Source organism: Lampetra fluviatilis, chromosome 46, assembly GCF_964198595.1.
Source record: "Lampetra fluviatilis chromosome 46, kcLamFluv1.1, whole genome shotgun sequence".
NCBI lineage: Eukaryota > Metazoa > Chordata > Hyperoartia > Petromyzontiformes > Petromyzontidae > Lampetra > Lampetra fluviatilis.
The window spans coordinates 1,909,453-1,936,445 of NC_136320.1; the positions used below are offsets into that span (position 1 = coordinate 1,909,453).

Consider the following 26,993-nt stretch of genomic DNA (forward strand, 5'->3'; position numbering starts at 1 on the left):
GGCGTCGTTTAACGGGATAAAATTCCCGTTTTGGAAATCTCATGTGAGAGAATGGTCCGCTGAATGAGGTAAAACAGAACTACTTCTGAGATCCAGCCGAATCATTTGAATTCTCGGGGCTGGAATTTCCCCCCAATTCAACTGCGAATCCCCAAATGCGACGACGATGGGTTTTGTATCACCGCGCAGTTGGTGGCAGGCCTGACAGCGCCGACCGTCGTCAACTTACCGCACTCGCAGAAAACGAGCTGTAACCCCAGACGCGAACCCAGGCATCTCAGCGGTGCCGGCTCAAGGGTGCCCGCTGATCCCCGAGCCATTCCTTGTCACCCACCTCCTCTTTCATCGAAGCGGCGCAAGGAGAAACCGCACGCAGCCCAAAACGCCCACTTGCTGGAGCAATCCTTCGCAAACGTCCGGCGCGTTTGATTTATGCGAGCGCCGTAATGGCTCGAGTCGGGCAGCATTCCCACTTGGGGCGGGGGGGCTCGCACGTGATGGAGAAGGGGGGTGGGGGTAAGCAGTTGGGGGGCGGGAGAGGTCGGGCGCGGGAGCTTGGCCGTGATCTGCTACCATGAGCATCCAGTGCCATGTGGGTTTACTGCGGCCTATTTCAATCCCCCCAAATCTCCAACTGTGGCCCAACCCTGGACAGATTTAGATCCCCGGCTCTGGCATTTCAGCCTCGCGTGCCATGCGCAGTGGGTAAGAGAGAGATAAAAAAATTTATAAACTTAAAAATAAAAGAGGGCCCAGACTGGGGGAGGGGTGGGGTGGGGTGGGGGGGGCATGTGGTCCAAAGTTCTGGCACACGTCTCATTCAGTTATTTGATGCTCTTTGATCAATTTTCTGCTGGATGATGGCCTCCCCGCGCCTCGTCTCGGTCATGGGGATTGTTCGGGAACACTTCACCACGCTGGTGGTGGACGAGGATTGGTCGGTAAAAAAGTCAGGCTTGCGTCCATTGTTATTTCGTGTTTAACTAGATTGCACGTGGTGTGCCACGCGCCGAAATAATTTCTGGGTTGCCGACTCTGACCATTGTTGCCCCTCCATCACAGAACTACGGGGACCATGAAGCGCATTTTCCGTGGCACGGCCGTTCATACGAGCGGGCAACTGAGCGGGCGAGTGACCTACCCACGCGGATGACCCCGGCAATGCTTGGCCAGGTGTAGGAGGGGGGAAATTGGCTCTCCCTGTAGGTCCGCTGCTGCACCCTGCTCGCCGCGGCAACGCTTCCTTGGTTTGCGTACATGCCGGTGACTCGACAGCGGACGTTTCAGATTTCCGCAAATAGACCTCCGCCCGCGTCAATCCAGGGCTGGCGCAGGTACTTTGGAAGGTATTCACGGTTAAATCCACCACCACCACCCCCCCGGGTTATTTAGAGGAAGAAAATGCCTCGCATTCCGCGTGCGTGCCAGACAGGTCATACATTTTTTGCATGCTATTTTACTTCTGCCATAGGATGAAATCGTTCTAATGAGAAGGGCTTTAAGCATTCAACTTTTAACAATGGAGAAAAAAACCACTTTTCTTCACTAACAATCACAGTTTAACTTTCGCACCGCAAATAACACCCGATACGAACATTGCCAATTATACGTTCATCCGGTAGAGGCCTCCGAAATCCCAAGACGATATATTTTTTCTCGCTACATCAGGGGTGGGGGCGGTGAATTTCACCAACGACAGTTTTCCTTCGTGTGGGAGGAAACGCCGCCATTTACTCACAACACATCTCAGTCCCACACTATAACACCCGGCGAGGCCTGAGTGTGCCACCCACACAGCGGCATAGTTACCGATTGTGTCTATGGGCTGGTGCCCGCCAGCCTCCAAGGGCAACGGTGGGAATTTGGCGAGGTGAACCTTTTCATCCACTGCACAAGAGGGCCCATGCCAACCAGGGCTATGCCAACTGTAGTGGTGCACGTACACCACTAACCACGCCCGACCCTGCGTTAGCTTCCGAGATCTGACGGGGGAATAGTTAGATGACGAGAGATGCTGCCACGGATTAACGGTTAGCAAGCTGGACTTGCCATGCAGAGGTCGACGGTTCGATTCCATCTGCTTGGCGCGGGAGGTTAAAACAGAAGGGCACGTTTCACGCCTCTGTTCACCCAGTGGTATAGAAATGGATACGTGTATGCATGCACGTTGAACTGCTTTCGCACCGCACGTAGCCAACCGTGCTAATCGGAGGCGCGGGGGAAGGACAACACATCGGAGGTGTGGGGTAAGGACAGTGTTGGGCGATCAGTAGATCGCATGCGGTGGGGTAAAGTATGGGTACTCCCACTTCTTCCGAGACGTCTTGGCCAGCGTGGAAGATTAGGCCTAAACACCCTCCAAGAGCTCCCTCTAGCGGAGGCCCCTTCCGTCAGCAGCGGCTTGTGGCAAACAATTTGCAGGTCCGCACCTTCCCCCCCCCCCCCCTTACGAAAACGGCTCCGAGTGCGCGGAACGACGTGAGGTTGACGTAACGCGCGACCGGTCAGTACTAGGGCGAGGGGGGGGGGGGCGCTGTGGCCGCCCGCCCGACCGCCCACCCACCCACGTTAATCGCAGTTCTTAGGTACGGTCCTGCTCCTGACGCTGCTTCGCTGCAGCTCTGCAGATCTCCAAACCCCCCACGAAAGACGATCCACGTTCCCGGGCCACCCTCATCATCAGCGTCCCACATGCCGTATTTCGCCCCGTGTCGATTTGCTGCCCGGATCCCTCCCCCCTCGCCCCCCCCCCCCGCCCCCCTGCACAGGCACTCAATCTCTGAACGCAATTAACATCCACGCATCACTCCCGTCGCTTTTATTCCTCTCGCTTCCAAGGGGTTTCGTCCCTGGAGACGCGGCCCGTCTTTCCCAAAACTGTGAGCGCAGCACGGACACGGAGGAAGGGCTGGGGAGGTGGTGAGGGGGGGGCTGAGCAGTTGGTTGGGGGGAGGGGGCAGTGGGCAGTTCTGGGGGAGGCGATGGGCAGAAGCGCCTGGCGAGGGTCCGTCGGACGTTCATGGTGGCGACTGCATCTCACGGTGCGCTGCGATGGCACGGACTGAAAACGAGAAGTAATTTGCAGCCTCATCGGGCTCTGCCCTGGTCACGCACAGCAGAGGCTTCGGGCGAGCGAGGTGCCGGTTAGATCGCCAATGCAGGCATCCAGAATCCTAGTTTACACTGATGAGCCATAGCGCTATTTTTCACAGATGTCCAGTAGGGGCGGGTCAAAAAGTTACAACAGAAAACATCACATAAACGCGACGTGAGTGCAAAGTATAGGAGAGGTAAGCAAATCACGATTTTTGTTTTTAACCAGGTAAAGACCACTGAGATACGAGCTTTTTACAGACGCAACCTGGCCACGAATAACAGCTCAACGAAAGTGGCTTATCATCGCGTGCACATATATAGCAGCCCAAATACTCATCTAGGTGGGGGGGGGGGGGGTTAATTTGCACGGTACCGAGAGACACCGACAAGCGACAACAACCTTCAACGCAGGCATCACATCTGGTGCCCCATCTCGCCGGGGAGATCCAGTCCACCTGGAACCTGGTACACCTGCAACTCAATGCACCCGTGACCCAGTAATCACGATTGGGTAAAGGTGGGCGGCTCCTTCGTGGTATCTTGGGCATTGCATTTCACGGGCACAAATTGCGTTCTCCCAACGCTAAGAGAGAGAGAGGCAATCGCCACGGCTATAAAGATATCAGTGTTCTTCACTCATTTTCAGAGCGGGAGGGGGGGTGGGTGGACACTTTCGGTGATAAGACATCATCAACGTGTTGGCCGCCACACATTATTTAAAACCATTGGGGCTTGACAGCACGATGATGGCGGGTGTTTTCACGTTTGTGTATTGTCGGGGGGCCCGCACATCAGTAGCCACACTAAAGGCTACCAGGGGCCGCCAGTGGCACGCGGGTCTTGCAATTTTAAAGACGACTTGACACACTTCTCTTGAGATGGCACTTTAGTGAAGAGCCGTTCACTTGACATCAGGCGGAGACCCCACTGGAACAGCCCCGAGTCTCCTGCGCATCTCCCTTATATACGGACCGAGGCCACGCCCCCCCCTTCCCGAACCTTCTCGCCAGCTCTGGACGCTCGCTCCACCGGCAGACCCCATCATTCTCTTCCGTCACCTGACCACGCTCCCTTCTCGATCATTCCCGTAGCCACCAGTCCCTTCACACTCTAGGCTGACTCCCCCGTCATTACCTCCCGTGGCCACTACTCAATTCGCACTGCAGGCTGACTCCCCCTGTCATTACCTCCCGTGGCCACCAGTCCACTCACACCGCAGGCCGACTCCCCCTGTCACTACCTCCCGAGGCCACTAGTCCACTCACACCGCATGCCGACTCCCCCTGTCATTACCTCCCGTGGCCACTAGTCCACTCACACCGCATGTAGACTCTCCTGTCATTACACAAAGAAGAACACTGAACTACCACCATAACGAAGCACGTGATCATGCCCCCCCCCCTATTGCATTAACCTGATGCTTTACAAATTTTTACAAATGCCACCTGCTCTGTGGCCCGAACCATGAGCAGGGTCGCCACCTATCCTGCTTTGTCCAAGGCATCACATCCTTTTGTTGAGGTGGCTGGCGATAAAAGTCCCGGTGTTGTAATACGTCAGTTGTGTCATGGTGATCACGACAATAACGACATCAAAAATACTGCAACCACTCGGGGCTAAGAGTGCAAACGCACGTGTGGTTCTCCCCTAGGCTCGTATCGTGTGAGAGGCGCAGCTCTTCGTCTTATTCTCATCATACGTCCCGTTGTATTTGTATCTCGGATGTGGCAACTAATTCGCCGTGGGGAGCCTCCGTCTCGGGACGATTATTCTGCCCCCCCCCCACCGGAGCCCGCGTGAGAGGCGTCACCGCGTGCCGGGAGCAGCAGGCAAGAGCGCAGGCTCCATCGGGCCCATCCCTTCCGGAGGCAAAGGGAGGGCCCGTCAAACACGCACGTCTGCTGGAAACGGTTTACACAACCTGGACGACAATTTACATAACCTATTTGGGCATATGTGAAAGAGAGCTTTATAGCTCATCGGATTCCTCCGGTGTAATTGCAAAACTAAAATCTAATGCTGAACAACACGTGTTTGACAGGGCAGGCTTAGCACGAGGGGTTTGGGGTTAGGGGCTGCTACCCAGGACCTCAAATATTGAGCCACCCTCCTTACCCTGACCCACACACTGCCTCCCAAACATGTGTGTGCTGCTGTATAACAGATTTAAATGTAGTCAGGTGACTCAGCCTATCATCCATCCCTCCCTCTGGGGGTCGATAAAATATCTACTGTGCCAAAAATGTCCCTGTTTTTGTTGTTGTTGCTGCAGAGCCTAAATAATGTTGGATTCTCTGCCAGTTGCTCAGGGCTGTACACGCGAAGATGAGCGACCACATTTTTTTTATGCTGAAACGCAGCACAAGCGTCGTGCTAAACCCTCAGGTAACGTGACAATTAAAGCCATAGCGTCACCTTGTGCATAACGTTGCCGGTTATGTAAACACAGCTTCGTCATTTCCACATTTGTTTCGCTTTACAATTTTCTTTGCGTATAAAAACAAACCAGAGCCGAAATAACCAAAGGTGAATAACGGTGGAGTGTGTATTGGCGTTTGGGCGTGGGTTGTAGAAACAGGTCAACGGAAGGAATTGAAAATCCCCCGCAAAAAAAAAACCGACATCCAGGCCTCGTGTATCGAGTGCCGTATTAGTTTTCAATTAGGCGTTTCGTTTGTTTGTACGCATCGGCGCTATTTAGGGTGTCGCGGTGAATGAGGAGGAAGTACAACGGAGCGAGGTTTAATTGGGAAAAAGTGGAGCGTGGGTGCGCGCCGATGGATTTATATTTATATTTTTTTTATTTAAGGAGCCAGGTAAAGCAAACAAAAAAACCCCACCGTGCACACTGGTAGATTATACACGAGCCTCGTTCGCACACGCAGCATTTCATTAGCGGCACGGAAGATGACGGGAACCTGTCAAAGGGCGACGCACGTTTTAATGTCTGAACTGACTGTGGGGCCTTTTAGCGCTGGTTATGGGGGTCTCCCAAGTTTTGGCCTACGCTGTACCCAGTTTTTTTATTGTGGAAAGCCTCTAACGCCTCAAGTTACGCTCATATTGGATCATCTTTACAAGAGTTATCGTGATCCCCCCTGATAACAACAGATGGAGAGACGGACGGACGGAGCTAACGCAATAAACGCTTTCAGTCCCGGCAGTTGTGAAGCGTTGGCGTCATGAAAGTCGCCACAACTAAAAGTAAGACTGCTACGCGCGTCTCAGCCTCTGTGCAAAGTTTGCCGAAGGTAAACAATCGCGTCGCAGCGTCTCAGTCGTTCGTGTTCCGCGCGTTGTGGGAGGGAGGCGTTTCCACGGTGGGAAAGATCTTCTTGGTTCTTTCGGTAAAGTCACGTAGAAGGGAAATAATAAAATAATAAAAATAAAACATTATAAAATAATTCTCACGACGTTTCGGCCACAACGCAAGCAGCCGTCCTCAGGTGAAGACCAGGTCTGTCGGCGTCTGAAGACGCTGTCTCCCCGACAGACCTGGTCTTCACCTGAGGACGGCTGCTTGCGTTGTGGCCGAAACGTCGTGAGAATTATTTTATTATGTTTTATTTTTATTATTTTATTATTTCCCTTCTACGTGACTTTACCGAAAGAACCAAGAAGATGAATCCCTGCAGTCACGAAAGCTTTAAATCGGTGGGAAAGATGTTAACTATCTCGCCTGGTATACAGGAGGTTGGTGGGTTCGATCCCGACCCTGACACCTGTTGTATGTTTGGAGTTTGCATGTCTCTCTCCCCGTGGTCGCGTAGATTGTTCTCCGTGTCCGCCGTTGTCCCCTCCCGCATTTAGAATCAACGTGCGTTTCGAATATTTGGCTGCTATGAATGTCCACACGAGAAGCTACTTTCGTTGAGCTATAATTGTGTGGCCAGGTCTGAAAAAGAGAGATACAGCTCCACAGGCCTCACCTATTAAAATAAAAAGTTTTAGTTGATTTGGAGTCCCTTTGTGCCGGGCTGCCCGGCTTACCGGATCATTGTCTGCCATGGCGAGGGAGCAACTCAGAGCTACGCAAACGGCGAGGAAAGTAAAAAAAAAGACAAACTTAGCGGGCGAAACGTGGGTGGAACGCGCGTGTGATGCTTCATATCCGGGCTTACCAAATCCCCCCGCCCCCCCCCCACGAAGCGTGGATTAATTTTCATTCCCATGCAAAAAAAAAGTAATTCCAAGCTTACGGCGCTTTCCCGTCGTAAACGGTCAGCACACTGCGTTTGCAATCCCGCAGTTCGATTTCAACTCCTGAAATAATGGGGAAAGTTTCTTGAATTCCTCCCCCACCCCAAACCCCTCTTGCCTTTGTCCCAGCCAGCCGTGTAAATGAGTTGTGTGTGGTGGGGCAAAGTGTGGGTACGCGAATCTCTTGCGACACATCTGGGGTCAGCAAGGAAGAGTAGGCCAAACCAAATGCCCTTTGGGAGTTTGCTCGCTATAGTGGAGGCTCCCCCTTCCGCCAGCAGTGGTGCAAGCCAGCAATTGCGGGGCCGCGTCTTTACCGATGTATGCACCGCAATGCTGCAGTTGAATGAGCGTCCCGGAGGAGGGTATGGCCAGGTTTTCTCCACCTGCTTCTCGTCCTGCCATCTACGATGGTGATCGGAAATGTGGCCACGTGACTGCAGATACGCCCCTGGTGTGTATATCTGGTTAGTCGACGTACACATGCATCACTCTCATCCACGGCCTGGTGGGTTTTTTCTAGCTTTATTTCGGCTCTGCAGAAAAAACAAACAAACTGGGACATTTCATCGCGGGAAGAAGAATATTATCTCGCATCGGAAGTGGGGAGCGCCATGTGTGTTAAGAGCATTGCTTTCAGTGGTGGGATTAGCAACTGCATCATTACGCAACTGACGAAAACCGGGACTTGCATCGCTCCGGGAAGACAGAGATTTCCCAGGACAGCAGCTGGGCGAGCCGCAGTCAAAAACAGCGGGCTTACAGCTAGCCTCACTCTCACACGCGCGCACACACGCAGTGGTGAACAACAAGAGGACGACCGTGGGAAAACCAGGACAGCTGGTGAGCCGAACAGGGACAAAACCATCATCGTCTCCCCCCCCTCCATCTCCCCCCCCCTCCATCTCCTCCCCCCCCTCCATCTCCTCCCCCCCCTCCATCTCCCCCCCCCCACCCCCCCCCCATCCCCCCCCCAGTTGGCAGGACCACTGACATATGAGGATGCACGAGGCCTGAGTTGGCTCGTTTGTCCATCGACTACCCCCCCCACCACTTATTTATTTATTTACCGATGAACCCCCCCCCTACACCCACCTTAATCAATTAATCATCGCTGTGGTTCAGTTCAGTGCAATGCGTGCAATCACGCAGGAGGAGTGGGGGGGTGGGGGTAGGAAGGGGAAGTCCGTTAAGTTCCTTTAACTGACAGCGTAACCGTGGCAACGGGGCCAATCAATGACCGCCGAGTGCTAATGTGAGCTCCTTTGCCTACCCGCAGTTAGAACAACGACAAAGATCCCCCGTATAGCCTTACACGGACTCTTGGGGCAAGTGCTGAGAAGCGAGCAGCACTTATGAAGTCGGGCACGGCACACGACGGGGTGGGTGGCCTGTCTCCCCATTGCTGATGTTACACACACCACACCAGCTACTCATTTGAGGCCGAGTCGACCTCGAGGAGGCCCATGACCGGTTCAAATAATCATCACGTGTAAGTCGAGTCACAGGGTTTATAGCGCAGCGCGCTAACCGCTACACACACACACTCGGACGCACACACACATTCATGGGCACATCAACAAAGCTGGGGTTTGCTGGAATCCAAACTCGAGGCTCTGTTCAGAGAGTCGTGGTCGCTTTCAGAGAGCACTTACAAACTGTGAACAAATCGCCGGGAATGTGCCAGATCGTGGGCAGATCTCGCCAGATCTTTCCAGATCTCGCCAGATCTCGTTAGAGCCTGCCAGATCTCGTCATATATTTATTGCCAGATCTCAGCAGATCCCAAGCAGGGTGGGGAGGAGTCTGGATAGTGATTCGATGGGTGACCACCACCATGCACACACAGGTTGTCATAGGGCTGCAGGACGACGCAATGGGAACCAGAGTGGTGAAGTATGGTCATATAATCTCCACTCGCATGGGCATGCCAAGGAAGGCCTTCATCCAGCAGTGAATTGACAAAAGGGCTGTAGGTTTATATACGATTAAAAACGATATTTTATTATTTTATTATTTCCCTTCTACGTGACTTTACCAAAAGAACCAAGAAGATGAATCCCTGCAGTCACGAAAGCTTTACATCGAAAACAATTTTACGATTACAAACTTACACGGAAAATGTCTACCGACTGTGCCTGTGACCACATAACCCTGAATGCGCCTGATGCCATCAGATATTGGAAGCTAAGCAGAGGGCTTCAGCCTGGCTAGTGACCGCAAGGCGTTGTTCTCGGCGTGGGCTGTGAAGCGAGCAGGGTACGGCAGCGCCGGGTGTCACCCCCTCGTCTGCAGCGTGGACGCTAGATGTTCTTCCGGGGTCTCCGGCTCATGATCACACGAAGGCAAAATTTTCACCACTCGAGGGAATCGTGGCCACACATCCCAATGTAGCAGGGCCCTCCTGAATTGTCGGTTCTTGAGACCGAGTGCGGTTTTTTTTTATTTCTCCAGCGGTTAATACATCGCCGAAATTTTTTTCCCCATTCACTACGGTTTACAACGAATATTGAAAGCGACAGCGCGTTGCATTTGTCTGTTAGCCCTATCGTGTTGTCCGTTAACTTGCGGGATCATGACGTCACTCGTAATGACAATCCTACGTCAGTGAAAAGCGGGTTTTAAACTCTTGTTGCTATTCACGACTTGCCCCCCCACCCCCCGAGAGAAAACCCGGGCAAATTGGTCAAAGGTTTGTTCTTATCAATAACTAAATACGCAACCAAACACAGCCGTCACGCTCTGTCTATTTGATGCGTGTGATGGTTGTAATCGTTCTACGATCAGTTTAATCGCAGTCGGCCCGGGCCGACTTGTGTTTGCGGGGAATGTAATTGTTTATAACACGGAATAATGTTCGTACTATATTTTCGATTTCTCACGTCGTGACAAATGAGGCAGTTGGTTTTTTTATTTGCTCCGGTTTCTATTTGCTTCATGGCTGTCACTTAATCTCGACTTGTTTGGCTTTTGTCAAGAGGTTACTCTTGACAAATGAGACTTCTATCCTGGTCTCCTCGAGTGTCTCAGCTGGCCACACAACAATATAAACCCGTGTCACCTGGTTACACAACAATATCAACCCGTGTCACCAGGTTACACAACAATATCAACTCGAGCGACCAACCGACTGTGGGGCCTTGCTGACAGCACACGGAGCGAAGCGAGGCATAGCCGGGAGAACGCGGTTGTTTGGCATCAGGAGCAAACCTGCCGTAGGGGTGACCAACAGGGGAAGAAAAAAAAACCTCAGCTGCGAGCACTCGCCACGGCAATAAAACTTTGCTTTATTCTCAGCGCTCAAAAGGCAAAGAGCACCCCCTGTGTATAACTGTATACGACCCAGCTGCCATTGTGCCCGGGCTTGAAAGTGGTTAAAGCAAACGGAGGGGCTTCCGCCGGGTTAACAATCGCGGCGTTGTGGTGGCGATGGCCTCGGTTCCACCGCCGCGGACGTTAACGCGGCAGCCGCAACAAGCGCCGATGTGAGGAGCCAGGCGTTGCCCGTGGCCGGGTTGACCCTCGCGATCCGAGGTCAATTCCACCAGCTGGACGGAGAAACCTCCGCTGCCGTCGCCAGCGCCACCACCACCACCGCCACCACCTCTAACGATCCAGCCGATTTAACAATCCGGCCAGCACTTGCGCACGAGCCATCGTCCCCATTCTCGCCAAAACTCAGTTATTTTTAAAATCCTTTATATTAAGTTCACTTGCTTGCGCGCTTACGACCGTGCAAATCTTTCGGTCGTTTTTTAACTCACTTCCCGTGATCCAATCGAGCTGACATTTTGCACACAGACTCGTTGTGCGTGACAATTTATTTTCGTGGAAATTTTTTTCCATAATTTTACACTTTTTAGGAAAAAAGAAATTATATTTAATTACCAATTGCTTAATGGTGGCAGGCAATCATCTGACCCATAGGTGGCAGCCATCTCAAGCTAGAGGACGAGAGGATTCTAGCCGCCACGCATATAAAGGATTCATAGTGAAAAACTTTGTTTTTACGGGTTAATTTTTTAATTAACGGTGTGGACGATGTCATTGCCCTGCACGTGTTCTCTAATCCTTGCGTTTCTCTTTCAGCCTCTCAATGTCATTCCAAGCATGTATCTCTCCGTGTCACCACCGTGTGTGCACTTTGTGACTTGATACAAAAATAACACGTGTTTAGTTAATCCCAGGTCTCCCTTTATAAATAATCTTCTGGTCTCAAAGGGCTCTTAGCTTATCATAAAGGTCATCTATCTGCCCATATAGGTCTATGAGCCTCCACCTAAGTCTATGGGTCTCCTATGTAAGTCGGTGTCTCAATGTAATTATATGAGTCACTTTGCAAGTCTTTGTGCAAGATGAGTCTCAAAGTACTCGATGTGTTGATATGTCAGGTCTTTTATGCAATATATGGGTTTCTCAATTAATGGTTCTTTATGCACCTCTATGGGTTTCTACGTAAGTCTTATGGGTCCCTATGTAGGTCTGAGGATTCCTTTGGAATTATATGGTTTCCTATGCAATCTATGGGTCTTCACCTAAGGCAATGGGTGTCTATACGAGCCTTACGGTCTTCAATTTGTATGAATGTTATCTCTACCAGCCAACTATGCTTTAATGTAGTGTTTTTTTGCAATGTTTCATGTGTTATTTGTGTTCGGTTATCTCCATTCCAATTCTCTGCCCAACTCCACCTGAATGCATCCGACCTTGTCCGACCTTTGAAGCTAAGCAGGCTTGAGAGCCGGCACGGTGCTCGTTGGGTGATCACCACCATGCACATCAGCTTATTATAATAGGGCTGCCGCTGGGCTACTTGGTGGCCACCACAGAGGGCAGTGTAACAAAACGAAATAGTTGTACCGCACTTTCTGTGCGCCCACATACATTCTCAATGGCATCGCCAATCCGCAACTGACCAGGGCGGTGAAATATGGTCAATCGCCCTCCTTGACCGGCACGGTGTGGAGTGGCCTTCATCTAGCAGTGGATTAACCAAGGGCTGCGGATGAATTGAATCATTACAATTGACGGTGTTTCTATTTTTGAGCAATGACGTCAACGTTCCGTTTCATGGGAAATATATTTCATGATTACAATTTTACTTTTCCTTTCGAGCAAAGTCATGGTTGAATTTTTATCGTATATTTTTTGTATTTTTAAGCCCATGCGTAAGCTCCCGCGGCAGATGTCATTATTTGACTGTACTGCGTGTGCATTACGCACTATATTACTGTGTGCTTTGTGTGTGCGCGCACAAAGATGATCACGTGGCACAGACCTCGACGAAGATTTACCACCGAGCTAATGTTGTTACTAATTCACAGGTTTTAGACTGCAAACAAAAAAATAATGTGTCGCAAGCAAAGTGTTTCTCTCTCAAGCTCTACGTCTTCTACGCATGGGCGAGCGGTAAACGAACCTGTGAATGTGTAACGCATTAAAGAGGGTGCTGCCCTATGGAACAATGCCGCCACCCCCCCCCCCCTCATTGACTCCCTTACCCCGCTCCCAACCCAACTACCCCCCCTCTTTCCCCTGGCAGTATTTACATCCTAACCACGGGGGGGGGGGGGTGTGGCTGGGGATGTTCTGTAGGCACCCATTAAATGGAACAGCGGCTCCCTGGCGCGTTTTCGTGCTGTGGCCGGGAGTCGTTCCGAAAGATGGTCCGACGTTTCGCCCCCCCCCCCCACGTGCTGGAGCCAAATATGTTGCAGAGAGCCGCACAGCAATAAACAAAGACAACGATCCCCCGTGTAGCTTTTAACAGACTGTAGGGGCAAATGCTGTTAGCAAGCACCTATGAAGGCCGGCACGGCACACGGGGGGGTGGGTGGCCAGCACCACGCCCGGCCGCCTTCGTCTCAAAAGTGGCGATGTTAACACACCAAACCAGATACTCGTTTGAGGCTGAGTCGACCTAGGGAAGGCGCAGGACCGGTTCAGGTAATCGTCACCGGTGTTGGCCGTGAACGGGAATCGAACTCGGGTCGCCGGGTTCGTGGCGCAGCGCGTCAACCACTGCACCACCGCTCCCCCCCCAGCAATACCACCACGGACACTTACGAGCGGTGAGCGAACGGGCGACACGGCCGTGTAACGAGCGAGCGCGCGGTGTTCAAGCCCGAGCGAAACCGCATTGCAGCGGGCCCAGAATCCATCGCGAATCGTGTCGTGGTGTTAGCCGCCGCACGCGCACATTCATTTGGCATCATCGTCATCGGCCATTTTCGATCCACTGCTGGATGAAGGCCTCCGCCCCCCCCCCACCCCACCCCCGCCACCACCAAGCCGTCGCCAACCTCTTAACTTGCCGATCCGCACCGACCGCATGGACACCTGTGAAAAAGAGCTTCATAGCTCGTCAGATTCCTCCAGGATCCGTCGATGTTAACAATCCACCCAAGCACCTGCCCCGCAGGGCTTAATTTTACGAAAAATACAATAATCTAGAGGAGGGATTGTTTTAGCACGCAGAGATGAATTAAAGTTAACACACTGTGTCCAACAGCCCTATGGGCTTCATCTTCTTGGTTCTTTCGATAAAGTCACGTAGAATGGAAATAACAAAATAATATAAATAAAACATAATAAAATAATTCTCACGAATTCTCACAAGCCCTATGGGCCTTTCAGAACAATGTGTCCCGAGCAGCACTTTGCGTCAGGGGGTAAATCTGGGAAGCGGGATTGTCTTCTGTGGGTCTCATCAGCAGAGTGCGGCCCATTAAATGAATACTTCCAAACCAATGCTGAGTGCATCCAGAGGGACTCCACTAGAGCACCCTGTAGTGGAGGCCCTTCCACCAACAGGGGCATGAGCAAGGAATTGCGAGACTGCGCCTCTATCTCACCTATTTATTGTTACCATTGCCCACAATGTAGTAGCGCGTAACACACTTCCGTACAATTTGATTCGGTATTTTTTTTTGGTTTTCTACAGAAAATAAAAAAGATAATAAATGCAAAGACTGCCGCCCCACTACGGTATCGACGCTTCCCAGGGGGGGGTGGGCAGCTCGTCTCGCAAAAGAGAGAGGTGATGAATCTCAATGGGGTCTCTCACCCGACTAAATAAAGGACAGCGACGGAGTAAAGTGCATCGTGATCCAGACCCTTAGAGTCATGAATCATCACATGCAGGTCAGAGCGAAGGGCTCGCCTCTCATTCTCTTTCGCTTTCATCCTTCCGACGCGCAGACACAGCGGCGCGGCGCGTTCCCCTCTTCCCCGCGAAGCAAATGTCCCCGATTAGGTTCAACGAGTGAGCGTCTCGGCTTGACGTGTCGAATGCTGCCGAAGGAACGCGACGCGTTCGAGGGATGCGTCCGCCCAGGTGGTCGGGAGGGTGGAGATGGAGCGGATGATTTCTGCACGCTCGAGAGATGGCTGAGTCAAAGCCGATGACGACGGTGACGGCGGCGGCGGTGGTGGTGATGATGGTGGTGGTCGTGATGATGATGGTGGTGGTTTCAGGACGGGCGATAATGCGTGAGCAGCATGCGGATTAATTTTTTTTTTCCGGAGACGTCCGCTCGTAACGGCGAAGCCGTCGGTCGTGCGTGCACATCAGCGGATATCTGCCGAATTAATCCGCGACGGCGTCGGATGAAAAGAACCGTCATTCATCGTCCGTCTAACATTCTCTATCCACTGCTAAACGGTGGCGGCCTGCAACGAGTCAGTAGACCCGCACTCCAATCACGCCCCTCACCTAATGACATTTCACGAAGGGTTTCTGCCGCATATTTTCTGAGTAAGTTGAATTTGGATGACAATGAGTTAGTTGATGGCGGTTGACGTTTGATTCAAGGTCAATTAAAAAACTAGAGATATATTTTTACATTTTACCAGGTAAGACCCACTGAGTTATACAGCTCTGTGTCAGAAGGGACTTGGTCGCAAATTACAGCTCAACGAAGTGGCTTATTGCATGGAAACGTATGGAGGGAAAAAAAAACAGGGGACCTGGAGAAAAATCCATGCGACCACGAGGAGAGAGACACCCAAACTACAAATATACAGCAGGCGTAAATGGTCGAGATCGAACCCACGACCTCCTGCATAGCAGGCGAGGTAGTTAACTTCTCCTAGCCACTGTGGGCGCCCTCTGAAACCATGCGAGAGGCGCCGTTAACTGCGCGCATCCCCTCCATGTTGACACCGCTATCATCTCCCAAGGCAGCGCAGCTGAAAGCAAAGTGGGTGCATTGCCCCCCCTCACCTCCCTACTCTCACCCCACCCCCCTCCTCTTGCCAATGCCAGCCACACGGCACAGGAAATGCGTGTGCCACACAGCTGAGCCCACAGCCCACTTATCCCGGAGCCAGGGTGCCAATGGGAAATCTGGGCCCGTGTCCGGGCTGCCCGGTTTTAAAACCGCTCATCGTGCAAATGCAGGGCCAGATGTGCAGCTGTTCTCTTGGGTTATTCGTGAGCACTTTCCTAAGGCCGGAAAAGGCCCCGTTCCCAGTGGTCATGGGAACGCGGCGCTCGTGATGCGGTAACAGCGCCCACGTGGCTCCCCGGGACGAGGGGATGAGCCTGCAGTCATCCACCGAGCGAGCAGACGCAACCGGAGGAAGCAGCGTCGACGCAATTCCACTCAGCTCCTTGCCACGCACGCTGCCGCCAACCCACCGCCACCCAAACCTCTCCCCGTGCACCCCCCCCCCCCAGCAGCAGCAGCAGCAAAAAACAGCAGCGAGCTCGCGCACGCCACTTAAAATCAATATTCATCTGCAAGAAAACAAAGTACCACTTTTATTTATTTTTCATGGCTATTGTGCGCCGCCCGTATAAATAATACATCGCGCCTGTGACGGAGGCGGAGCGGGCGGGGAGGGAGGGAGGCGCGATGGATTCGTGGAGCCAGCGGCATAGCGGCGGCATTTCGTGGAAGATGGAGTGGCGCGTGAATGCCAGCCTGGGTGCCCCCCCCCCCTCCCTGGGTGCCCCCCCCCCTCCCTCCCACCCCCTCCCACGTCTCGACAGCTCCATGGGAGGGAAGTGGCAGAGGAGTGGAGGGGCTTATGGCTTGCGGGGGGGGGGGGGGGTTAAGCACCCCCGGTTGTTAAAGGTCAGTGCCCCCCCTTCTTATAAATTCGCATGCTGTTATATTCGCGCGAATGGAAATGTATCGAGGGGGAGTTAAATGGATACAATTCTTAAGGAGACTACACGGGGCGTTTGCTGTGGAGCCGTATCTCTGTCATGGCAGATACACGGATTCTCTGTCTGCACGCATTCAACCGGGGTGGTGTTTGCAGGCTTGATGAATATTGAGTCTGCAGCTAAGCCGACAGGCCCGATGGACTTAAATACGATGTTGTTTTTTACGTGTAGGCAAAACACACAAGGGAGTTCTGCGTATGTTGAACGCCAAGTCATCTGATATTATTGTAACGGTACAGGATTAATAGACCGTTCGGGCACACTTTGGATGGGAGCTTGGCAAAACGGCGAAAAACAATTGACTGTTTAACATTTAGGCTTTCGTTACCAATATTGTCCATAAGAGGCTTTTGGGGTTAGAGCGCGTAAATATAAATGTGTCGTTAAACTCGCCACCACCCCACATTGTAAATATTGTGGGTTTACTCTGCAACACGCCGGTTTGCTGTACTAGTAACGAATTGGCATGTTCTGTTTACGTGACAAACCTTACTCATTGGCTGTGTTGGGTGGTGGTGGGTTTAACAACACATTTATATTTACGCGAACTAACCCCAGAAAAACCTCCATTATGGATAACAAGGAACCAATGGGCGACGCCTGTGACAGCTGTTGTGGGGGCGATCATGATGGCAAACGGCTTCCAGTGTCTGCGGACTTGGCACTGATGAATACAGTGCTCAGGGGGGCAGGATGGGAGTACAGGGTAGACTTCGCGCCGTTCTAGAGTACCAGTGTTGAGGCAGTGGCGTGGCCGTGCTCGCAAGCTCGCAATGGGCTCACGTGCCAGACAAAATTGAACAATAGGCCCCATTTCTCAACGGAACATTTTTTTTTATTTTGGCAGGTAAGGCCCACCGAGCTATGTGGCTCTTTTTCAGGAGCGACCTGGCCACAGGTGATAAGCTCAATGGCTTATTACGTGGAAATGTACAGCAGCCCAAAAAATACTCCGAACGCGTGACGTTGATTCTAAATGTGGAGGGAAAAACCGGAGGACCCGAAGAAAAATCCACGCGACCGCGGGAAGAGAGACACGCAAACCTCAAATGTACAACAGGCGTCAAGGGTTGGTATCGAAACCCACGACCTCCTGTAGACCTGGCGAGGTAGTTAACATCTCGCCACCGTGGCGCCCTTCTCAATCCTTTGCACCAGGGCCCTTGCCAACCACACCACGCCACTGAGTTCATAGGAACTGATCTAGCGGAGTGCAGGTGGTGATGGGGGGGGAGAGTGCGTGCCGCAAGGTAAACAAGTGTCAGGGAGTACAGGGTACAAAGGTTCAATATACACGGAGTTCGGCAAAATAGGTACAGGGGTTCAAGGTATACGGGTTGTAGGAGCACGTGCGGGGATTATACAACCTAGGTCTGTCCTGGCACATTGATTTTATTTTATTATTCGCAGCAAAAAAGACAGATTAAAGACAACCAGTGCAAATAAAAAAAGAAACAAGGTAAAAAAAAGTGCACCAGGTGAGGTTTCAAACCCAAGAGGGCTTGGCTTATATGAAAACCACACACCAAAATAAAATAACGATGTATATGCAAAACAGATTGTTCAATCAATTAAAGTTCAAAAAAAAGCAAACCGATTACAACTAAACACGTTCAACTCAGTGTCCAGTATGCCTCGGACCCGTGGCTACTGGTCACGCAGCCAATGCAGTCAAGTGACAAGTTCCAGGTGTATTTGTTTGCTTGCAGGCAGGTGAAGCGAGTATCGAGTCTCAGTCGCAAGAGCGACCCTGCGTCACCACAGCGACACGAGCGGCACAAACATCGTAAACATGCAGCAGGGGAGCGAATAGAACCCAAGAGCAGTCAACCGGCGACCCGTAAAGTATCAAGCGCGATCTTTAGCCCCTGAGTTACAGGAGTGCAGCGTACAGGGGTTCAGTGATACAGGTGAACAGGCAGAGATGGGCAAATACGCCCACGAACTGCAAGTTACTGGAGTGATGTAACGGGGAGGTCATTATGACCAAGTTCAACCGTGTCTCGTGTAATTCGGATGCAAATGGAGTTTTTTTTGCATCCCAAATTTAACCGTCGAATTAAATGAACCCATTTGATGATGCGAATTATCTGTGTGGTTCATAGAGCGGAGCCGGCCATCGACATTCAAGGTGGGGCCCCCCTTGTTAAAAAAACAGGGTCCGAATTGGCCAGGTTCGTAAATTACGCCGCAAATGACTCACTTTGGACCACACGCAGCAGCAGCAGCGATCATCGCCCCGCTACAATATCGGCTAATCTCCAGGCCAGGTACCGAAGTCAACCCTTGCGCCACGCAGGGACAGCTGCCACTGGGGGGTGCCCCATATTTCTAACGTGGCGAGATGCGATGTGCAAGCGCTCAGCCGGAGAGCGGCCCACGTGGGTTCACCACGGAGTGCGCGGGGCCTGCCGGCTCAAGCACCGCACAGCGCACGCGGTGCGCACGGTTCACGCGAAAGAGAAGGGCGCTTTACAAGGGGAGCCACGAGGGGTGTTGGGGACGGCTGCGGTTAAAGCAGCTGCTCGAGTCACCCCGACTGCGATGGTTGCAGGGCAACCTCCCTCCCCGCGAGACAAAGGGGGGTAAAGTTGTTTGGCTGCCTCCGTGGAGTACCGAAGCGTGTGTGTCTCTTAACAACACCGGGTGCAGCTGGGCAGTAAACGTAATACAATCTGATGCTTTTCATTATTATTTTATATTACCACCGCTACTACTACTACCGCCACCACTTCTTTCTTTCGTCCGTACGGCTGATGTCGATGCAAAGCAACGACTGCCATCTCACGTCGAGGTGGGTCAAGGCAGATAGCCACGTCAGGAGTCGCGGAGTGTGATCGCCGTGACGTCTCCCTCGTACTTGTTGATTGGAGGCGGGGGGGGGGGCATTCGCGTGATTCCACGTTGCACGGTCCTGTTCTCGATGACCGCAGCCGCACGCTGCTGGGAGTTTTTCATGTTTACGTTTGTGCATCATCAGCTATCTGCTGCGGTTTGTGCAGTGGATTAGGTGTAGGGTGGACCATGAGCTTCGTGGAAGATCAAAATCAGGGATCTTCTGCGTTGGTTCTTTCACTGCTATTACCCTTGCGCTGCTGATGCTGCTGCTCTTTCCAACGACCCCTCCCGTAAAGGAATTTTCGCCGAGTGGTAGAGATGATAAGGGTCCCACGGTAACATGCTGGTGTCTGGAAACTTGGCCTGCCCCGTGTGTGCGCACGTGCGCGCGTCTGCGTGCCAACATCAGCGGCGAATATCTAAACGGGTCCCCGGGACGACCCATGCAACGTCAACTCCCTCTTTAACGAGCACCTGGTGCGGTGTGTAAACATCGCCACTGGGGGAGACAAAGGCGGCCGGGCGTGGTGCTGGCCACCCACCCCCTCGTGTGCCGCGAACAGCACTTGCCCCAACAGTCTGCAAATGCTACACTTTGTCTTACACTTCGATGCGCTTTTGGGTCACACCCTGCGTGACTTGGCACGATCCCTTTGACGTATTCGCTGCACCACAACATCTCCCGGCTGGAGCGAAACGTCGGACATCGTGCCGTACGACACTCGGCACAACCCAAACACAACACGAGGGAGAGGCTGTACACAGCATGTGAGCGGCGGGGTGGGGGGGAGGCTGGTTGTTTGTGTGCACGCGTTGGTTGGGTGGGGGGGAGTCAGCCGTGGTTCAGTCGTGAATATTTGGTGGCGAAAGTGTGGCGGGGTTGGCATCGACACCCATCCCCCGTCCTCGAGTGCCATGCCAGTCAGCGATGATGCTGGCATCCTAACCCTAACCTCACGGCGGTTCCCCTGTGCCCACACAAGTGGCACAGTGTGGTTGGCACGGACGCTGGTGTGAGGATTTAAATGCTCACCCCCCCCCCACCGCCCTGTCCAAATGTATCTTACCACCTCTTCGTAGCCCGACGCCTGGGGTCCCTCTGAGCCGTGGGGGACCTGCACATCGGCACTGATTGCTCACAGGATAGCTATGCCAATGACTATCCACTCAGCTCTCTAGCCCTTCTATATCAGCATCATCACCATTATAATATACAATCATCACTCGGCTGTCTCTACCCCTTTCTGAACATCATTCACATCAGTCACAGTGGGGTAGTGTTGCTGGCGTGGGTGGGGGCCCTGGTGCAAGGAATTAATTGTGTGTGTGGGGGGGGCATCCTTTTACAATCCCCCCCCCCCAACTCTCAGTTGATTGGAGCCTGGATGCCTCTGCTGCAGTCAGACCGCCTGTACACTCAGTAGCTGCGTCACTCACCGGGATTTGAACTCCGGTCGCCGCCGGGTTCATAGTGCGATGCGCTAACCATTGCATTACTTCTCCCTCCAATCGTGTGAAATGGGCGTGTGTGAAAGGTGTGCGTGTGGGGAGCGGTATTGTAGCGGTTAGAGCGCTGCACTGCGAACCCGATGACCCGAGTTGGATTCCCGCTCACGGACAACACCAGTGACGATTATCTGAACCGGTCCTGGGCCTGGTGCGGTGTGTAAAACATCGTCACTGGGGAGACAAAGGCGGCCGGGCGTAGTGTTGGCCACCCACCCCCTCGTGTGCCATGCCGGCCTTCATAGGTGCTCGCTAACAGCACTTGCCCCAACAGTCCGCTAAGGCTATGGGGGGGATCTTTGTCTTTGTCCTTTATATATGATATGAACCCAGGTCTCACCTGATAAATTGGGCTCCCACCTGGCTTCAAATACAGTAAAGGTATTGTGTTTCCGAACGTGAGGACGAGCCCGGTGCGTGTAAACAGGGCTCAATTTCTCACCGAATATTTCCCTCCATGTCACTGGGAGAATAATGCACGTGGCACATTGCTGGTTGCTACATTTTGTTCCCATCACCACTACCACGGTTGCTGTTCCTTTGGACTTCCCTCGAAGATTCCTCCACCCAAGTTGAGGACTCAGCCGACCTGACACTGACTCTTCCGTCTCATCCACACTGTCTTCAACCACTACTACCACCACCAATGGCTGCAGGCCTCAATAACACTTACTCAATCACCCACCCACTCACCCACACACTCAAATCACCCACCCACTCACCCACACACACACTCAATCAGCCAACCACTCGCCCACTCACCACACCGCGGGTCACCTCACTGCTCTTCTCTACTTCTTCCCTCGCACTGCTCCACTTTCGAATTCACTCCTAACCGTCATCGTCGTCTCCTTTCCCCCGAAGCTTGTATAACAACGATAACCTTGCTAAACTCAAGAAACGTGTTATACTCTTTAGCTCTGGCAGCTTTTAGAGCGTGCAGTTTGTTGCTGACCGCTCGGAGTTGTGTGGCCCTATCGGCCTGTGCTCTGCGTCCACGATAAAAAAAAACAAATCCAAGCTTCCAGACCACTTTGTCATAATTTACAGCAGCTCATGCGGCATTGACTGCAGGCTGGTATCTCGCACGACGGCTACTCGCAAATTATCCCCCCAGCGATGAATCACGCGCTCCCTAACGCGGGCCCTCCTTGTGAAGTCCACGCACGTGGGGCTGCTGAACGGGCCAATTACGGGAGGAATGAGTACAATTGACCGGGTCTGGATGCACTTCCACATCGGTTCCTCAGTGGAACGAATGTGAATTCTTGGGGGTGCAAATGTATTTTTTTGGGGAGAGAGGGAAGAAGAATGAATGAGAAGCGTGCTGTCGTGGGGGTGGTTCATTTAATTTCGCTCCGCGTCTTATCGAGAAGGGTGGATCCAGGATTTGGGACTTATGGGGGCTACCCCAGTTGCCTCGGCTGCCCAGGATGCCCCAGCTGCCCCGGCTGCCCCTCGGGGCAGTTGTTGGTTGCTGCCCGCCGGTTGCATTGCACCGGGGCTGCGCTATCGTTTTTGTTTCGTCTCTCCCCCATCGCTCGTGTTTCCCTGCCCTGTCCCAACCCGTCCCACCCACCCCACTTCTACCCTTAAAATAGAGCTCACCTTTGCACGGCGTCTGCAAGATACGGCTGCACTCAGGGACGCTATAAAAATCGAAATCCTCCTCGCTGTTGACGTTTGGGTTGGCCGGGTCCTTGCCGGGTCTTTGCCCGCGCGAGTGGCCAATTCTCCCCCGACGGCGGCAGAAAAATCATGGCGGTCGTGGGAAATATTCTCCGGCGTCCTTCACGGAATCTCTCATTGCGTTCTGGGAACGCGGTTGAGGCCTCTTGTGCGGAGGTGCATGGGCGTGTGGGAATGGATCGCGTGACCACCCCGTTGCCCTGCAGCGACAGGCCGTCACTCAGCCGTGCTCCGTTTTCACCGCTCTCGCCCCCCACCCCCCCAAATCCTCTACCCCCCCCACCTCCGCCAGCGCCACCCCCCACCAGCACAACTATTTTTACGAGCGAAAAACAATTCTAGTTACTTAGACGCAACTCCGCTCCGCGCGCCGTCGTCATAACCCCGCGCTCGAGACTCGACCCCCGCGGGACGAAGATCAGCGAGCGTTGCCGGAGAGGAGGCGTGTGACCTCCCGTGACCTCCCGTGACCTCCCGTGACCTCCCGCGGCCAAGACGTAGAGATACCACAAAGGGAATTCTGGGCCAACAGGTCACTTGAAGGGGTCTTGGAGGTAGCCCTCAGCGCAGTCTCTCGGGGTAATTCCGAGCGTGCGCCTCCAACCACGCTTCTTCGCTCAACTGTTCAGATTTTTTGTTCCATTTTCTTTGTCGGTGTCCACGTGTCAAGTCCGTGCGTCACAGCAAGCAGGTAAATATTCACGGATTTGAATGCCCGTACACGAGCGGCAATAACAGTGGCAAATGAAAAACACATGGGGTGAAAGTGTGTGTGGGGGGCGGGGGTAAGTATTCTGCTTCAGAGCAGTGTGGAACGACGGAGAGATTTGACTGGCTTACAGCGAGGGACCCCCGCACTTTGCCTAGATGGCAGAGTCTTGGAAACAATGGGAAATTTCAATAACGTTTACATGCGACCAGCTTGCCTTCAATCAAATCACCCCGGCATGCATCTCACCTTATCAGATCTCGGAAAGCTAAGTGGGGACGAGTCTGCACAACGCGTGGACGGGCGATCACCTTGCGTAAACCTCTGTCACGCTGGCCCGACGTCTTGTGAAAAGAGGCGTGTTGTACCCACACTTTACCCCACCACTCGCGACTTGCCGACCGTAGACTCAACTGTGGTTGTTACCCATTTGCACCGGCTGGCTGGGTGGACAGAGGCCGGCCCGGGGTGGGGGGGGTGGGTGATCGGGCGGAACTTGAGAAAACTCGCCCCCCCCCCCCGCCCCCATTGCTTTGACTGCCGGTGCCGAGAGGTGGAAATCGAACCCTCAAACCTCCGGCTCTGCGAGCCCAGTGCACTGCTGACCGTCACACCGCTAGCGGCGGCGGCAGCAGCGCCCCGTCACGCTCATTTCTCATCGCCAGTCACCGGCAGCGGCTCGACGTCGCTGAGTTAGGACTCGGTCGAGCGGCAAATGTTAGCCGGTTAACCTGAACTACCACGGCGCGGCTCAAGCCGGCGAGGTGCAAGCGGAGCTTCCACCCCAACCGGGGGGTGGGGGGTGGGGGGTGGGGGGGGTGTGCGCAGCCATTGACTGTGAGTGTCTTGGGGCTTGGGGGGGGGGGGGGTCCGGACACACTCCCCCCCCCAAACATGTTCAGCAAAGGCCAAGAGACACGCACAACATGCATTTTATGGACGAAAATAGCGGTGTTTTTGGAGTGCTGTGTTTTTTCTCCCTCCAGACAAGGCGACGTCAAACTCCCACCGCTGAGCGAGGAGGACTGCGTGCAGGAGACGGGAACTGCCTCCATGCTCGCTTCACGAGCGAACTAGACGTTAGCACTCGCGTTAAAATCTACTCTTCATCGACACACTGCGGGGGTAAGTTACAGTGTTACAGATGCGATGACCGCCCCCCCCCCTTTCTCCAGTGTGAATAAATCACTTTCACTTGTAAAGGAACTCTGAAGTCGAGGTAGTGGGGGGGGTGAACGCTGTGCTAATCTAACCACTAGCCATAGCTGGCAGTACACCAGTCAAACTCTCTGTGCGGCGGGCCGCGCGGTCGCCGGCGTTCACCGACCACGCCACAACGACAACCGCCACCGCCGCCGGCGCCAACCGCAGCAGCAGCAGCCACACCGCCGGAGAGGTCATGAACCCGACACCCGAAGCCTTCACAGCATCATCCTCTTGTGGGTCCCCGCCGACAGCTCCCCCCCCAGCCCCTTTTATCTGCGCCTGCATTCCTCGGGAGAGGGATACGCCCTCTAAACGAGCCGGCGTGCCAGTGACGGTGGGAGACCTCTCATTATTATTATCATCATCATCATCGTCGTCAAACTTCGCCGCCACCGTGGAACGCATTGGGAGTGTTCGGTGGCCTTCCTCCCGTTTGGCGGCGGGGAAAGTTGACCAGCTTGTCGAGAAAGCTTCCGGGCACGTGGAGCGAAACGTCGGACATCGTGCCCGAGCTAAGTGCGGCAACACAACTCGGTCCGAGAGCTATAGAGCGGCGGCAACTGCGAAAACCCACGCCGTCAATCTTTGCCTCGAAACGGATTCCCAGAGTCATTGGAAAGATGCGGTGGGCCGCGGGGAGAGATGCTGTGGGAGGGAGAGACGCGGTGGTTACAGGAATCCCACACCAGTGAAGGATAACAGCCTTCACCCAGATGCTTGTTCATGCCTGGCAGATAAGGCCACGAAGTTTGCTGGGGTATGATTTAGTAAAATTCACAGCCAAGGTGCAGTGGGGGAAAGAAATACAACCTCGGTAATTCACGGAAAACGTTCATTCAACAAATATTTTCTAATTCGTGGACTCCGTTTAGAATTCACGAGGGATTTACAGCCAGTTGTCGTTAATTCTCTGCTGGATGCAGTCCTGCGTTTGAATCTGCGTGTGAGCCACCCTTGATAAAAAAAATAAAAAAGCAGACTTCTCAATACATTCCCTCTGCTCCTCTGCCGATGACCGAGTGTTTCTTTCTCTCCGTAAAAATAAATATCCACACCGATTTTTGCGCGGCGCCTGGAGACGTGGTTACATTTATGCGCCGCTACATAAATCCACATTGCATTGGAACGCATCAGGCCTGTCTGATCATACTTCACTCGGTCACAGTGCGGGTTGGTGGTGAAGGTGGTGGTTGGTTGGTGGTGGTGGTGGTGGTGTTGGTGGTGCGGTGGTGGTGCGGTGGTTGTGCCCAGGACCGTTTTGGATATCATTCTCCAATTGATGTTATAGCTGCGTGCCTGGAATCGAACTCGGGTCATGTAGACTCCCAGCGCAATGCCTTTCAAGGCAAATCATAAAAAACACATGACTGCATGAACACAAAAGTATGCGGACCAATGGAATATATGAAAGACGAACAAAAAAACCCTATAAACATGCATCAATAATACCCCAGTAAACGTGCAACATTGGGCCAACGTTGGTGGGAACTGTTGATCCAACCTTGACCCAACGTTGATCCAATATTGATCCACCGTTGGATCAACGTTGGATCAACGTTGAACCAACGTCAACGTTTGGTTGAACGTTGGGTCAACGTTGAGTCAACGTTGAGTCAACGTTGATCTAATGTTGATCCAACGTTGTGTCAATGTTGGATCAACATTGGGTCAACGTTGGATCAACGGCTCCCACCAACGTTGACCCAACGTTCAACGTTGGCTCAACTTTGACCCAACATCGGCCCAACGTTTCAAGTCTTCTGGGTCTGCCTTTAAAAAGGAAAAATAAAAATAGGCGACGTTTCGTGCAATGGCTCTTTTTCCCACAGCACATAAATGACGAAGGGGAGACACTTATGTCCCATGATGAATGAACCGTTGCTCGAAACGTCACCTGTAATATACTGTACTTGTATTCCTTTTAAGGCCACGCGCACACGCGCGCAGTCTGTGATAGACGAGCGCGTTGAGTTTTTGCGTCGTTATTTTGCGCTCGTGCTCCGATCGCTGCCAGGGCAGCAGCAGCAGCGGCGGCGGCGGACATCGGCGGACGATTTGTTTATATGACGCGCACGCAAAATAGACGCGTCCATCACGCGCACGCGCGTGTAGCGAGATAGAGCCAACGGGAGCCGCTGCGGCGGCTTACAGAGACGGATGGCGGCGGGCGCGATACCGCGGCAAGACTGAGCGAGGACGCGTCCCGGAGAACGCGTTTGACTTTAACCCGCGTCATGCAAAAGGGAGACCGCCGCTCGACCGTCGATAAAAAGATTAAAGCGCAAAAACCAGCCACGCGCGGCGCGTCGCTGGCGCGTCCGCTCACGGCGGCGCGCGCACGAACACGCGGACGGATGGGAGGGACGATCGCGCACCTGCGGAGATGTTCGCCGACGCGTACGTACGTAGGTGCGCGTGTGTGCGTACACAAAAAGAAAACAACGAAAATCCTGGAAAGCGGCCAACTTACCGCCCAAGGAGCCATCACTCAGCCACCCCGCACGACACGCTCGCTTGCGCGCACGCACGCACGGACGCAACGGACGCACAGGCACGCACGCACACGCGATGGGG

The 26,993-nt window shown here is 53.2% G+C and overlaps 1 protein-coding gene across 24 annotated transcripts in view; it reads right to left on the reverse strand.

Moving 5' to 3' along the window:
• PTPRD (protein tyrosine phosphatase receptor type D) overlaps positions 1–26,993 on the reverse strand; it is a 214,913-nt gene that overhangs the window by 159,202 nt on the left and 28,718 nt on the right. The window lies entirely within an intron of this gene.